Raw genomic sequence first — 16,288 nt, forward strand, 5'->3', positions numbered from 1 at the left:
CCACTTCAGGCTGGCCCATCCACAGTGCACCTGGGGCCATCACGGGAAAGCCAATGAAGGCAGTGAAGTGTCAGGGATGTGTATGCACTGTGCGGGGTAATCAGTACTGTGCGTAAAGTCTAATGGCCAGCATGCCAAAACATACTGTCTCGTTGATTGAGACGGCCTTGGCTACTGTAAGGAATTCCGAGACAAGGCCACCCAAGGGAGAGGCCCTTCGGCCTTGTTGGAAAAAAGTATCCACATTGGAATTCCTGCACCCCGGTCCTTGTAATGTTTACAGGTGATACAGTGTCCAAATGAAAATGTGATAACGTTAAATTTGTCTGAGTATTTAATATAACAAATAGGAAATACAAATACTGGTCAAGTAGAAACAGCAGCGCTGGGTCATACCTCTGTCTCCCGTGGGATCAGGAAGTCAGGCAACCCCCCCTCATGAGATAATGAGTTATAAATCAGTGCCAGACTCCTTTTCAGGAAGAGCTGCCTATTCTAAAACCTATGTGTCGTTATGTCGGGGGTAGGGAACTCCGGCTACTCGAGAGCCATATCCTGCCTGTTTTAAATCTCCCCCTACTACAACACACCTGATTCAAATCATCAGCTCATCAGCATGCTCGGCAGAAGTCTGAAATGGTCCTGATCAGTTGAGTCAGGTGTGTTGTCAGGTGTGTTGTTAAGGGATTTATGTACTCATTCATTTAATCATGTATTCATGTCTTGTATCATTATGTATCCACAACACATATATTCTGAATTATATCTGCATCATACTTAGACTCCCATTAAGTCTTGTTATTTCATTATTATCAAATGTAATGTTTCATCATATTCAGGGTAGAAGTAGGCAGTATGTTTACTGAAATAAAGTGCAACACTATGAATGTTTTGACCTAACCGAGGTCGGGATGACTGGACTAGATAAGGGAGTGAGACCAAGGAAAGGGACGGGGGATGTGGTTAGGCAAACATCAGGCTATAATCAAATAAAATCACAAGTTGTGTTTTAATGCTGAGCTATCTTGTATCGATTATAATGCTGTTGTCATTGTGATACTCAATAAAAGGATCAGGTAAGAGGGGGACGACAGCGATCTGAACCAGATTGCTGTCGTTCGTCTCTCCTGGCCAGTAAAACTCATCCTTGGGTGTCCGTGTTGTTTTGTCTTCATATTTCCGACTCGTCTTGGTAAGACTCCAGTCACACTGGAGGCGGGTTTCTCCTCTAACAGTTGAACTAAAGAGATTAAAAACAGGAAGGGTATGGCTCTCGAGGAACCGGAGTTCCCTACCCCTGCGTTATGTGATTGCATTTTTATTCCGTGTCATCAGTTTTATCAGAACAACTAATGTGTGTGTGTCCTAGTGTGCAGTGAAATCTACAGTATAGGAATATATCTAACCCCCCAAAGTTGAGGTGGCCGTAAGGTCACCTCACAAATCATGGTGTCATAGGCCTATATGTGTAGTATATGGTCGACTGGCCACAGGGTCGCTGACCCCTCCCCCCTGGGGACAGAAGTGTGTGCAAAACATGGAAAACAGTTCACATTTGTTTCTCACTAGAATATTGGGTCTAGAACCCCTAGGGACCCTAAGGGCCCCAGCAAAACTTTCTGACACAGGCAAAGCCCCTTTATGGGACCTTCCTGCACAAAGCAAATGAGCACATATTAGCTTCTTTCCCTGCAACAGCGGTAACATGTATTAACATTAGCAACACTTGTGTACGTGAAATTTAGACCCTGCACTAGAGCATGTCGTTGACATCTGGCCCAAGTCCCAAAGATGATGTCAGGGTCAGACTCTGGATTGTAGTTGTCCGGGATCAGACAAGGTGAGTCTGAGATCCTGGAGGTCCTCAGAGGGTCCCATTGTCTCCAGACACACGTTCTGTCATCTGGGTGGAGGTTTGTCAACTTTCCTGTCATGCAGCCATGTCTACTAGCGATGCTCATGTTACACAGGCCAAGTCAGCGTAAACATTGACCGTCTTACCTTCTCCCAGCTGACAAGCCCAGTGCACGGCGGCGAGTTCTGCAGATTAGACTGTGTGGGATGGCGGCAGTGGTTCGGCTTCTAAAGTCATGAAAGAAATCTCTGTATCGTCTGGGGTCATAATAGCATATTATCATACTTTGTATACCACTTGTTGGTCAAAATGGCTATGACCGTCTCTGAACAAAACAATGTCTGGGCTTGTTAGTGCGTCAGCCTGGCACACAAAGGTCGCTTTTGTCTCGCATTCATTGTTCACAGTTGTGCGGCTTCCCCTGTTTGTCACCCAGCAGTTTGGCCAAATCCACATAACACATCACAAAATGTAGGTTAGTCTGTATCAGTAAGTGGCTTATTCAAATACTGTATCTTTGTGGTGATGGAAGGTGCTGTGTATATACAGTATGTTATACGTTACCCCGCGTTGTTAAATGCAAGGTGCCAGTAAGTGATTTTGCAATGGCACATATTCCCCAGGTGTAGCTTACTTTATTTTACTACTCAATACTTTGTGGCCCTTTTGTTTTCATCTCACACTCAACAAATACGCCACATATTTAAAAAGAAAATGAAAAAAATAAACTAATGTGACTAAAACTAAAAGATAATAAAAATGAACAAACCTGCTCTAAAAAATAATTATTCAATTTAAAAAACAAAAGTCAAAACGAAATAATTAACAATAATGAAAAATCCCAAACTATTCTAACCTTGATCCACACTGTGCCAACTTTCTCAGGATTAGGCACCTGAGTCCACAATTGTGCTGCAACAGCAAGGGAAAAAGGTGTATACGTGATCTGTACGCCCTCTAGGGCTCTCATTGGTCTTAAAGCGGAAGTCAACCCAAACATATTTTTTTCAAGAATATGTTCTATGCAGGCCCACTATAACAAGGCACTCTGATAAATATGGTGTTTGTGGGATAAGCGTTAATCCACCCGTTTTTCGCCATCTTTGGGGGCGGCCATTTTGTCACTTCTGTCAACTGAAAATGATGTCACAGTTGCTCAGGCTGCAACGACCAATCACAGCTCATCTTTTTTTCCTGCCACGTCAGAGTTTGGACGTGGATGGTATCGATTGCACTTCTGCACTTTCGCCTTCGAATCTACCTCACCTGCGCGTTGCGTTTTTACTCTTTTTAATTTTTGGAGACTATTTTTATCTTATTTTTTATTTATTTAAATTTTTGTTAATCTCTGGGTCGCTTGATCTCGCGGACTAGCATACAGCTAGCGTGAGACGGAAACGGGCTAGCTTGGGGCTAGCTTGGAGCTAGTGTATTAAAATGCCTTCAGACGACAGCGACGAACACAATGGCCTGCTGGAGAAGGCAAATAAGACAATCTCTGACCTAAGAAGGGATATTCGTCGTCTCTCAGAGGAGCTCCATGAGAAGGAATCGGTCATCTCTTGCTTCGCGACCCGTTTCCCCGAACTCTCCGCGGTGGTCATGAGAAGGCGCGCTCGTGAAATCCTGTCGGCGACAATGACGGCTGAGGCGGCTGGCCTCTCGGACACGGCGAAGTGGGATCCAATTGCCTGCCCGGGGCCATCCTGCTCGACACCGTTGCAGAGTGACACCTGGGTCAAGGTGGTGTCCCGCGGCCGGAGGGCCGGGGAGCAACCCCACCGCCCCCAACTGGTCCTGGGGAATCGGTTCGCCGCCCTGGCGAGTGAGTCTCCTGTTCCCATCACTGCACTACAGCAGTCGGAGACACCGACTGCTGCATCCGACGCTGGGGCTGTGCTCCCAGGGGCTCCCTCGGATTCCCCGCCACCCACGGCGACGACCTCGGCCGGGAACCCCATGTTGGGCGGGTCCGCCGGTGACACGGCCGTCCACTCACGCGTCGGGCTGCTCCGGGACGCGGTGTCCCGGTACAAGGGTGGTCGTCATCACCAGCATCATCGGCGACACTCATCGGTGTCATCCACCGTCTTCACTCGGCCTCGGCGGAGCCATCCTGGACAGTGGGGTCGTGAATCTTCCGCCGGTGGTGAGTCCCTTGGCGTTCCCTCCTCACGTCACCCACCGACCACCGTTATAATTGGCGACAGCACCATTAGACGTACTCACTATCCCGGCTGCGTCACCCGCTGTTTTCCCGGAGCGAAAGTCATGGACATAGTTAACATCCTGCCGGGTGTTCTTGACTCTCTGCCATCATCCATTACCCGGCTCATCGTTCACGTTGGGACAAACGAGACAATACGCCGACAGTCTGAGCAGACGAAGAGAGACTTTCACGCCCTCTTTGCCTTGTTAAGAACCTGCGATCTCTCGGTCTGGGTGAGTGGCATTTTGCCGGCATTGTCTCGCGGAGCCGAGCGCTTCAGCCGCCTTTTAAGCTTGAACACGTGGCTCCTACGCACTTGTGGCCACCTTGACTTTGCTTTTATTGACAACTTTAACCTATTCTGGAATCGCCCGTCTTTTTACCAGCCGGATGGTGTTCATCCGAACTCTCTTGGTAGCAAGATTTTAGCCGCTAACATCCACCATGTCGTAACCAATTCCACTCCCAGCTGACTCTTGTTTACCAATCATATTTCTTCTTCTACTCATAAACGCTGCAATGACAATGTCACTACCATCACTTACAGGCCAATACCAGCTGCTCACAGTACCACCACCCTCACTAGCTCCCCCTGCAGGCCCTCATTATCATTACCACTATCGGACAATTTTCCCATTGAAACCATCACCGGCAGACGCTTCCCTTGCACACACAAACAACGTGGTTTTAACAGTGGTAATCTAGTATATGTTAATACTGCTCATTCGTACCACCATGAGCGCACGTCCAGCACAATAATTAATCTGGCCGTGCTGAACGTGCGCTCCCTTTTAAACAAAACTTTTATCATAAACGACCTGATTTTAGACAATAATTTACATGGTATACTTTTGTCTGAGACATGGCTTGGTACAGATGCTCCAGTTGCTCTCAACGAGGCTTGCCCACCGAATTTTAACTTTTTATTTTCTACAAGGGATGGCAAAAGAGGAGGCGGGACTGCATCAATTTTTATTAATACTCTTTTATCAAAGGAGATCATTTTTAGCAGCTATTTATCGTTTGAACACCATGCCTTTGTTTTTAGCAGTCCCCCTATTCTCTGCATTACCGTCTATAGACCTCCCCATCATTCCACTTCTTTTATTACAGAATTTTCAGAATTCTTATCCATTTTATATTCCAGTTATAACAGAATATTAATAACTGGCGATTTTAATATACACATGGACAACATCTCGGACCCACTATCCAGAGATTTTTCAAACCTTTTAAACTGCTTGGATTTTAAACAGCACGTCTTGCAGCCAACTCACAACAGAGGACACACCCTGGATTTGGTTATAACCTATGGCTTGTCTGCTGGTGTGTCCTCTGTTGTTGACTTGGCAGTGTCAGACCACTACTGTGTCTATTTTAACATCGCCAGTTTTAACCATCTAGCAGTCCCGGTCAGAACAGTGAAGAAACGCTACCTATCTTCTGAGGTGGCAGCAAATTTTATCGAGATCTTAAAAAACACTCCTGCTGACATTTTACCTGCACCCTGTGATCTTATTGTTGACAATTTTAACCTACATCTTAAATCATCATTAGATTCAGTAGCTCCACTTTTAATTAAAACAACAAAAACAAAGACTGTACCCCCGTGGAGAAACAATGCTATCAAAATATCAAAGAGAAAATGCAGGAGTGCAGAGAGGAGGTGGAGAAAAAGTAAACTTACAGTACACTATGAAATTTTATGCGAACAACTGAAATCTTACAATAAAACAGTAAAACTGGCAAGATCTTCCTATTTCTCAAACCTCATTACAGTCAATAAAAACAACCCCAGGGTTCTCTTCTCCACCTTTGAACTTTTAACTAGTTCTGATTTTAATAAGTCCCCACAGAGACCAACAGATGCTCTCTGTGAGGACTTTGCAGACCACTTCAGAAGTAAAATCGATGACATAAGATCCAGTCTTTTAGCCCGTCAAAACACAAGTTTTAATAAACCCGGACAATCATATTTACATGAGGAAACACTGGAAAGTTTTGCCCTGGTTGATGCAAGGACACTTGTTCGAGTTTTCTCCCAGGTAAACCCAACAACCTGCCTTTTGGATCCAATTCCCACATTTCTTTTTAAGACATTTTATGGATTTTTTGAAGAACAAATTTTAAATATAGTCAATTGCTCTCTTCAGACAGGCGTCTTCCCAGCTGCCTTTAAAACGGCGGTGGTGAAGCCCCTTCTGAAGAAGAGCGGTTCTGACCCGAGCGTTTTTAATAACTACAGACCCGTATCCAACTTACCGTTTTTAAGTAAGATTTTAGAAAAACTGGTTTTCATCCAGTTGAATCATTTTTTAAATACAAATAATATTTTGGAGAAATATCAATCTGGTTTTAGGATGAACCACAGTACGGAGACTGCTCTTTTAAGGATCTTAAATGATATTAGGTGCACTGCAGACGTGAGAAAACTCACAGTCTTGGTGCTACTGGATCTAAGCGCTGCTTTTGATACAGTAGATCACCAAATTTTATTAAATAGACTTAAAAATCTAGTGGGCATCTCTGGTACTGTTTTTGACTGGTTTTATTCCTATCTCACAGACCGATATTTCTTTGTAAGTATGGATACTTGTTCCTCTAAAACTCATGAAATTAAATGTGGGGTTCCTCAAGGTTCGATTTTAGGCCCCTTACTTTTTAATCTTTATATGCTTCCCCTCGGGGATGTCATCAGGGGACACGGCATCAGCTTTCACAGCTATGCTGATGACACGCAGCTGTATATTGCCGTGTCTCCTGATGACACAGGACCCATTGATACCCTTTTAAATTGCATTTTAGATATCAAGTCATGGATGGCAGATAATTTCCTACAGCTCAATGAGGACAAGACTGAGGTCTTAGTTATCGGTCCCGAAGGTCAGAGAGAGAAGCTTTTACCAAAACTACACATTTTTAATCCCTCACACTGTGTGAAGAACCTTGGCGTCATTTTTGACTCTGAGCTCAGTTTTATTCCTCATATTAAAAATGTAACCAAGATTGGTTTTTATCACCTTAAGAATATCGCCAGAGTCCGCCCGTTTCTCTCTCAGGCTAACACGGAAGTGCTGATGCATGCCTTTATTTCCTGTCGTTTAGATTACTGTAATGCCCTGCTCTCTGGCCTCCCGAAAAAGAGCATTTCACCACTGCAACTACTGCAGAATTCAGCCGCTCGGGTGCTGACGAGAACCAGAGGGCGGGAGCACATTACGCCAGTTTTGAAATTGCTGCATTGGCTCCCTGTGTGTTTCAGGATCGATTTTAAAGTACTTTTATTAGTTTATAAATGTGTTAATGGTCTTGGGCCATCTTATTTATCTGATTTGCTTTTATCATACCAGCCCTCGCGGATCCTGAGGTCCTCTGGCGCCGGCCTTTTATTTATTCCAAGGGTGAGGACCAAAATGCATGGCGAGGCTGCATTCAGCCATTTTGGTCCTCACCTTTGGAATAGCCTGCCAGAGGATGTCAGGTCTGCAGAGACTGTTGATATTTTTAAGAGGAAGCTCAAGACACACCTTTTTAGTTTGGCTTTCAACAACTTTTAAATAATTTATCTTTTCTTTTGATTGAAGATAATTCTATGTTTTGCTTTGAATGTTTTAAAGCACTTTGAGTTGCATTTTTATGTATGAAAAGTGCTATATAAATAAAATGTGATTGATTGATTGATTGATTGATGTGATCTATTTTCTGAAGGTGGGTCATGATTGGTCTTTATCTGAGCCCTGACACACTGATGTAATTTTCAGTTGACAGAAGTGGCAAAATGGCCGCCCCTTGAGATGGCTAAGAGCGGGTGGATTTTGCTGATTAACTCATCCACAAACACAATATTAATCAGAATGCCTTGTCTCAACTAGTGGGACAATAGTAAACAGCAACATCTCCCCTTTTGGATGATGTAGTGGGTCGTGCATGTGACATGGGCAATTGGAAACCGCAAGGGCACAACAACACAAAACCTCAAATTACAGTTTACACTCACGAATCCCGCCTGTCTGCAAGTGCTGCAAAAATGAGTTGACTCTTGAGTTGACATGAGTTGGCATATGAACAAAATGAAGATAATGTAGCTATGAAAGAAAAAATGAAAACGATGCACTGCATACAAAAGACTGCGGTACAAAATAAACAGGCGGTGTAGGGACTGACTAGTGTAGCTGATGGTGCTCCTGGAATCCAGGCCTTGGCAACGATTGGTGGGTTGAGTCGGGGATGAGGGCCACTAATCGGGGGGTGGGAGAGCAGTTGGAGATCGTCAGCGAAACACCAGACAGATTAACACCACAGCATAATTTAACGTCCGCAAAACGTCATAGGCCGTAACACTGATCTGAGAGGAACGGGTGTCTTCAAAAAACACAAGACAACAACATACTGTAAAACAAACGTGTGGCTGAATTAAAGATGTACATTTGTGGAATAATTACAAAAATGATTTTAAAATGTGTGGTTCAATTATTTCTTTCAAAAGAATGTTTAAACTCAAAGTACTGATGAAATATACAAACCAAGCTTAAAAGAAAGTGTATAAAAAATGTGTTGCCTTGACAAGGGTGGAAAATGTATTTGGAACAATTTTTTGTTAAAAAAAAGCACTGTTTATTTCATTACTTAATTTTACTCTGTGAGATGATGAATTTATGTTGGCGTATTGTGGTCAATGGTTTTGTTTGCTTATTAATTTTTCTTTGCTGAAATTTGTCATGTAAAAAAAAAAAAGGATTAGGTTTGATAAACTGTAGCTTCACCCTACGCCTTTTTGATTGGCTTGTTTTCCTGGAAAAGTCTGGATTGACTTTTGTGTTTTTTTGTTTATTAAGTTGAATATATTGACCAATCAATCAATGAATGAATTAAAAGATTAGTCTGGAAATGTTCATTTCAAGAGACCACCTAATCGCTGTGTGCTCCTTTCATTTTGTAGGCAAAAAGCCCACGGAGCAACATGTGCATCGAACATCAGGTATGATTTTCATGTGGAAGACACAAAACTTTAGCTATTATTAGTCAGGCAACAACAAGTGTTTTTTTTTTTTTAGCAGTTCTTTGATGTCCTTTGAGTTGAATATGATTTGCAAATCATTGTATTGTGTTTTCATTTGTTCAACAATGTCCCAACTTCATAGGAATTGTGTTTGTACGAAAATACAGGAGAGTAGGGCTGGATGCAGAAGACCAAATCTGCCATTCTTACTCGAAGAAAACTTGACGTACTGACAATATGTCCCTGAGTAACTCGAGCTAATATACTGATCCTATATGATTGAATAATGTGACATAATTAAAGGGCCAAAGCAACTGCATAGCAACTGATACATCAAGGACCAATTTTGAATAATCAAACAATAATCCCTTAACAACTAATATGGTTGATATAGTCAATGAACAAGAGAATCAGATGATTATGAGTTTTATTACATGTTATGAATTCAAATCAATCATAAATAGTAATAATTTAAATTATAGTATAAGATTAAAGATAAAATTAGAACTTAATGTTAAAACCAGGTATAACATTAGTTAAACTAGCAAAATAAGAAATAATAGTAAAAATAAAATGGGATAAAAGTGATTAACTTGTAGTCTTAATTTAAGTAAGCTCTTTGTAGGAGTTTTGTAGGTCTCGAGTCCATAAGCCCATTTAGCAATTTACAAAACAACTACTTACTCAATGCGTGTTCGTTTTATCTTTCAAGAAGGTATCCAATATAAATAAAGACTCACACAAAAGACTCACACAAATCGATTGTATTTTCTTGTCAGTTTTCTTTACCATCTCTGAAGTTCAGGAATCATACAATGATCAGATCTGGGCAGCTTTTCCATCCTTGCGAATGCTCTCACCCGAGATGGGCGAGGGCAGAAAAGGGGCGCGGTATAACATGCAGCCTTCAAATTTATACTGTCTTCCAAATCTAAACATAATGTGGGTTGGTCTCCTCCCTGGCTGGCCCTGCCTATGGGGCTGATCTTCACCAGCTGGTCCCGTGCTCAGATCTGGGCACGTTGACTTTGAACTGATTATGCGATGTGTAATTCCCAATTTGGTTTTTGGTGAAATCTGTTGGCTAATATATAGCCATTCGTATAGATTCAGATCCTTCACTCTAAGATTGATCAGTTCTCAATTGCGCCAAACCTGATTAAAATAAGGAACTATAGGGAGCTAAAGAAATTCAGATGCTCGACTGGCCAATTTCCTATGCGTGCAGTAAAAAGCTAATTCTTTCCAGTTATCTTATTGAAGCAATAATTTGGTCATGTCCAAAAAGGAGGAGTGTTTGAGTTGTTAAGTTTGCTATAGGGTCACCAGGGCGCTAACCCAATTATCAATTCACAAAAACAACTCACTGCATGTTCGTTTTATCTTTCAAGAAGGCATTCAAATATAAAGATAATAAAAAAAGACTCACACAAGTTGATTTAATTTTCCGTCTGTTTCTTTCAGTCTCTGAAGTTCAGGAATCTGACAAAAGTCAAGCTGGGCTGCTTTTCTTAACCTCGTGTGGGACTCGTACCCGTGACGGGCAAAGTCAGAAAAGACCGCTATCTAAAATGCAGCCCTCACATATATACCATACTGCCCTAACAGAGGAATCCAATCAAAAATGTCGGTAGACTCAAATCTTCTCCCTCCGTGGCGTGTCACTCCAAGTCTTCGGTCATCTTGGCGCCTCGAGTCCTGCCCTTGGCTGGCGGCTCCAGAGTCCCAAGCCCTGTGAAATAACTCGAGGCCAAATTCCACTCCACAAGCTTGTATGTTTTTGCGTGTACAGATAAAAGTGTGCATAACAATGAATGCCTGTTGGTGTGTGCGCGCGTGGGTGTATGTGTGTGTGTGTGTCTGTGATCTTACTCAAGACACTGTCTTATGACTGCTTATGTGTAAAGATATTTAGCTAATTGTACAATACTTGAACACATACTGTTATTATATTCATAGCAACCAATATTATGATTTTGTAAAGTACTGTCTAAAACACACATGATATCATGATATTTAATCTACATGAACATGACATTAAAACAATCTGAATACTTACTATTGTATATCCAAGCAGTGCTGTACAATGGATAACATGTAGATACAATTCTTATTGTCACATTCTCACCTATGTAGACAACATGTTGGTTCTTGTTCTTACATCGCGTGTGACATCCCTTGAGAGCAAATGCACACGGGCCATCTGGTACACTCTGGTACACCATCTGGTTACGACCCCTCCTTGAGATGGCAAGGAGGAGGGGTCTAACATAGGTGTGAAAGTTGGAAGGGGTAAATGAAAAACATGCACTAACCATTGCAAACAAAAAACAAAAAAACAAACAAGGACTGGCTACATCACCAGTAGCTATCCCAAAACATACAAAAATACAAGGTCTGACCACGTCACTCGCAGTCAGCCCAGGGACTGGCCACGTCACACGGAGCCAGCCAACAAACACATTACAAGGGCTGAGCACGTCAATCGCAGCCAGCCAACTAACCCAATACAAGAACTGACCACGTCAATCGCAGTCAGTCCAGTCCACCAGCAACCAAGTCCCTCTTGCTTGCGGGTGAACACACATGAAAGTAATTGACACAATTGGTTACTCTCCCCTGCTCTGATTGGATAGCTTAACTGGTTACAAAGGCCACCAATCAGGCAAGAGTAGAGAACACCCAGACACACTTAAACGGCCAACTCAACGTGGGCCGTAACATACACAAAGCGGTTTCAAAGCATCATCTAATCAATTACTCTTCCATTTACTCCATGTTGTAATATGTAAAAGAAAATTATAGCACTACTGTGCTCGGGTTACTGGATGCTGAATGCCTAATGTAATTAGAAAAGCAGGCAAGGAACACCTGCAAAGGCAATGGAAGAATATTTTAAGGGCATTGACTTTGGTATGTTTGTTTTACTCTTTTTTATAGGATTTATACTTTTAGCATTATATATGATTGTCTGAGCTGGCGAGTTCATAGTAGTTAAATCAGTTATGTCGACATCTAGCATCTTAACTATGGAAGTGCACATAAAGTGCAGATAAATACTTGGACTTTTGAGGAGGTGCAAACTTTTTTTAACATTACTAGCTGTCTAAGACATGCAGAGGCAGCTGGATGGGTCCACGAGGAACGAAAAGGTGTTGCATTGTTTTTGTCGGTGTGTGCAGTGCCCGCAAGCTACGGTCGCTGGGGCATGACCTCACTAGTGAGATGAGAGATGAGGAGGGGCTGCCAGGTAGTGGCATTGGAGACACACTGTTTTGTATGGAAGTAGAGCCGAGTAGAGTAGAGTGGATGCTGTTGGTGGAAATGAGGCCAATAAGGCTAAATCCACTAATTCAACATGCTAATGATTGGCCGTCTACAAAATTGGCCAATTTTGTTTTTAATATTTATTTTTTTTAATTTTTTTAGGGCGCTCATGTGCACTCACATAGATTGGGCCCTGGGCGGTCGCCCACACTTCCCATAGCAAAAACCAGCACTCCTATGTCACGACAAATTGGTTAACAGTGAAAGTAAAAGTCATGAATAGTTCTGGCTAAAATTCAGTATGATGTCAACAAATTAATATTTCATCAAATTTAACTTGTTCAATGAATCAGAGCTAACCTAGAGTCCAGACCCTTTTCATGGCAATCTTAAAAAACAGCTGCCATATTGATTTTTTCATTGCCAGCACTTGTTCCTAAGTGACCTGCAAGAAATACTCTTGCCAAATTTCATGCTTACATCACAATTTGCACAATAGTAAAAGAGTAAAACGAAATAACAGATACCCAGCTGGCAGCCATCTTAAAAATCATCCATTACATACACACAATATGCCCAATTTTGGGACCCCCACAACCTATACAAGATTGATTGAATAGTCTTGAGTGGTTTGGCCAAGAGTAGCATTTTGAATCCGAAAAGTCATACATTTGGACTTATAAAGTACAGTACATGTACCGGTAACCTTTTTACCGATATTTTCATAACCACTGCAGTGACCGCCACCAGCATCTAATTCATACCAAAGGTTAGCGGAGATTAGCTTTCAAATGACAGAAAAAAAAAAATACTTAGTTGGCCCAGATGTTGAAAAGTACAGTGAATTTAATTTCCCTTACACCTCATTTTCAACACCATTCTTCAAGTGGCTTAATCACATATTTGGCTCAAACTCACATTGTACCACTTTATTTGATGTCAGTGTCATTTTTCCAGTGCATTAGGCCAGTAGGGATAAAAACATAACAAAGAAGTCAAGCTGTGTATGTGTGTGTGATTGCATGTGGACCGCTAGCAGCCCATGGACTGGAGGACCAAGCAATGTGTGCCTGCCTGCTCGCCGCTGAGACACAAGCAACGTATGTGACGACATGGCTGCACCCTGTTTAACAAACCCGTAGCGGTGCAAAGAGTGAAACCGAAAATATTGTGTCGATCTCATACCGCTAGTATTGATCTAATCTTGAACCCTACTTGGCATCAATACCCTCGATGTTTGGGTGGATCCGCCCGTCCACTGCCAGTAGGTGACGTCACATGAACGTGAAAATAGTACAGAAGCGGAAGTAAAGAGAACAGTCTCGCGGGCGAACACTGAAGAAACAACAGCACAGTGGATAGCGCCACGTTTAAATGCACCTGGACGTATTTTCGCGGAAAAAGAAAGGATTGATTTCTATACGCTTTCCACTTCACCTTAAATTGACAAGCTTCTGTGGAAACGGTAAGCATATGTTACTTTAAAAGAATGTTAAGACACGTTTAGGTGGAACAATCAGTGAACATCCCCCCGCAGTTTTTTCGTGCACATCTGGCCGACATGTTTTTGTCTAAAGTAAGACCAGTAAGCAGAACGTGTAACTACTAAGGGAGAAATGAGGAGGCATTCAAGCCAGCTGGAGAATTTAAATTGTCAAATTAGCGAATAGACTTAGATTTAGACTTGACTTTATTGATCCCTTTGGGAAATTTGCATTTCCAGAAGCAAAAAAAAAAAAAAAAAAAAAAGAATATTCGACGTGAGTGTTAAGGTCTTGCACATTTGGAAGCTTGTGGACGAAATCGTTTTAGCTCCACAAAATAAGAGACGATGTGTGATTATTTAGCTGTAATTTACTTTCCTATCATTACTAAATCGACAAACCCCTGCATTTTATTGTTGTGATAGAGGAAGTAAGTGGTAAAATTTTGCGGACAGTAGCGCCAGCTCCTGTAGGCACTAAGTAGAGTACACAGTTTGCGATCCGTCAGGTGAAAGTGTTCGATAGTGAGTTTATGACAGAAGCTCACGTAGACTACGTGTATTCGGTGTCGGTTTGTCTAAGAGTAATGCAATGCAACGTGGTTTCGTCCTTTTATTTTCGTAGACAGTGATTATTTTTCCATGACAGCCAACTCTCCTGCTTTCGTAATTTTGCTGTGAACGGCTCTGATTGGTCAATCGCCGGAAGGAAGAATTCTTGATTTGCAGGGAATTTATTTTTAGCGGGATGTGTCGGCTGCCGGTGTTACGGTTCAACTAGGGTTGCCAACCGTCCCTTGAAAAACGGAATCGTCCCGTATTTAGGAACCTAAGTACGCGTCCCGTATTGAGTTGTAAAGGAACGCCCTTTGTAAAAAATAATGTGTGAAATGTAGATGCCTCGATGGAATTAATGGAACAACAGTTCTTTAACACACCACCTGTGCAAAGGCGAACTTCAAAATAAAGCTGACCAAAGAATACATTGCGTCATTGATACCAATGCAATAGCCTTAGTAATACTTTTACTTTTAAGTTTACCTCCGTTGTGGCGTAACAGCTAATTTGACTTCCGTTTTCGACGTCTCAACTTGCCACCTTCATCAATGCAACGCTAACAAACCGCTAGTTAATTACGCTGTCATTGTATGATACGGCACAAGCCTCCGGCGTTAGTAGCAAGCAGCTGTTATCATTAGCAACAAGTGCCTGGCTGGTACTTCAACAGCTGTTCCTTGCTTTTTTAAAAAAAACTTTTTCAATATTATGGAGATTATTTTGTAATGCGGTGTCCATGTGTAAAGGAAGGTGCCTTAAAGCGGAAGTCAACGCAAACATATTTTTTTCAAGAATATGTTTTATGCAAGCCCACTAGTTGAAACGGGGCATTCTGATAAATATTTCGTTTGTGGAATAAGTGTTAATCCACTCGTTTTTAGCCATCTCTGGGGGCGGCCATTTTGTCTTCTGTCGACTGAAAATGACATCACAACTGCTCACAACGACCAATCACGGCTCAGATTCAGAGAACAGCTCAGCTGTGATTGGTCGTTGTAAGCAGTTGTGACGTCATTTTCAGTCGACAAGACAAAATGGCCACCCCCAGAGATGGCTAAAAACAAATGCATTTTGCTACTTAACTCATATTCTACAAACGCAAAATTTATCAGAATGCTGTGTTTCAACTAGTGGGCCTGCTGGGAACATACTCTCGAAAAAAAAAATATGCTTGGGTTGACTTCCGCTTTAAATTGCACTTCGAGGTCAAAATAATAAAACAAAACCTTGTCTTCATTTATTTTATTAAAACACTTTTGCTCATTAAATAGTTTTAAGAAAACATTCATTCATTCATTATCCATACCGCTTATCCTCACAAGGGTCGCGGGCGTGCTGGAGCCTATCCCAGCTGTCTTTGGGCAGTAGGCGGGGGACACCCTGAATTGGTTGCCAGCCAATCGCAGGGCACACAGAGACAAACATCCGCACTCACAATCACACCTAGGGGCAATTTAGAGTATCCAATCAACTTACCATGCATGTTTTTGGAATGTGGGAGGAAACCGGAGTACCCGGAGGAAACCCACGCAGGCACGGGGAGAACATGCAAACTCCACACAGGGAGGCTGGAGCCGGGATCGAACTTTTAAGAAAACCATCAGCTCAAAATGTCTGGCATAATACCTTGTTATACACTGTACCACGTATAAAATAAGAACATTCTTATTCTAATCGCGTATTAAACAAATCAACTTTTTTGCCATTTTGTCTCTGCAGCCAATCAGCGTCCTGTTCACTCGGCGCCTTTTTTTTTTTTTTAACAGTTTTTACAGTGGCTCTGTTTGGCTGTATGTGAGACGTAGTCACGTAGTATGCCCGATGCTGGTTGGCTGCCACGAGGCGTAATGGCAAAAAAGTTGACTTGTTTAATATGCGACGACGTCCCACCGCTCCAAAAGCATCATTCATACCGCG

The 16,288-nt window shown here is 42.2% G+C and overlaps 1 protein-coding gene and 1 long non-coding RNA gene across 3 annotated transcripts in view; one reads left to right on the forward strand and one right to left on the reverse strand.

Moving 5' to 3' along the window:
• Positions 1 to 990: 990 nt before the first annotated feature.
• Positions 991 to 13,500, reverse strand: LOC147148472 (uncharacterized). Of its 2 annotated transcripts, none has more exons than XR_015086390.1 (4): positions 10,493 to 13,500; positions 8,229 to 8,301; positions 2,002 to 2,082; positions 991 to 1,903 (listed from the first exon to the last, which is right to left on the reverse strand). It is a non-coding gene; the product is annotated as an uncharacterized LOC147148472 (long non-coding RNA). The 2 variants fall into 2 exon arrangements; XR_015086389.1 differs by having other exon boundaries at positions 9,853 to 13,500.
• Positions 13,501 to 13,632: 132 nt separating this feature from the next.
• The window catches only part of amn1 (antagonist of mitotic exit network 1 homolog (S. cerevisiae)), an 18,129-nt gene continuing 15,473 nt past the window's right edge, over positions 13,633 to 16,288 (forward strand). The window contains exon 1 of the mRNA XM_086027377.1: positions 13,633 to 13,795. The gene's annotated coding sequence lies outside the window, so the exon portion shown is untranslated. The remainder of the gene's footprint in view (positions 13,796 to 16,288) is intronic.

The sequence above is a fragment of the Filicampus tigris genome, chromosome 4, assembly GCF_054856515.1.
Source record: "Filicampus tigris isolate MCC_2025a chromosome 4, RoL_Ftig_1.0, whole genome shotgun sequence".
NCBI classification, from domain to species: domain Eukaryota; kingdom Metazoa; phylum Chordata; class Actinopteri; order Syngnathiformes; family Syngnathidae; genus Filicampus; species Filicampus tigris.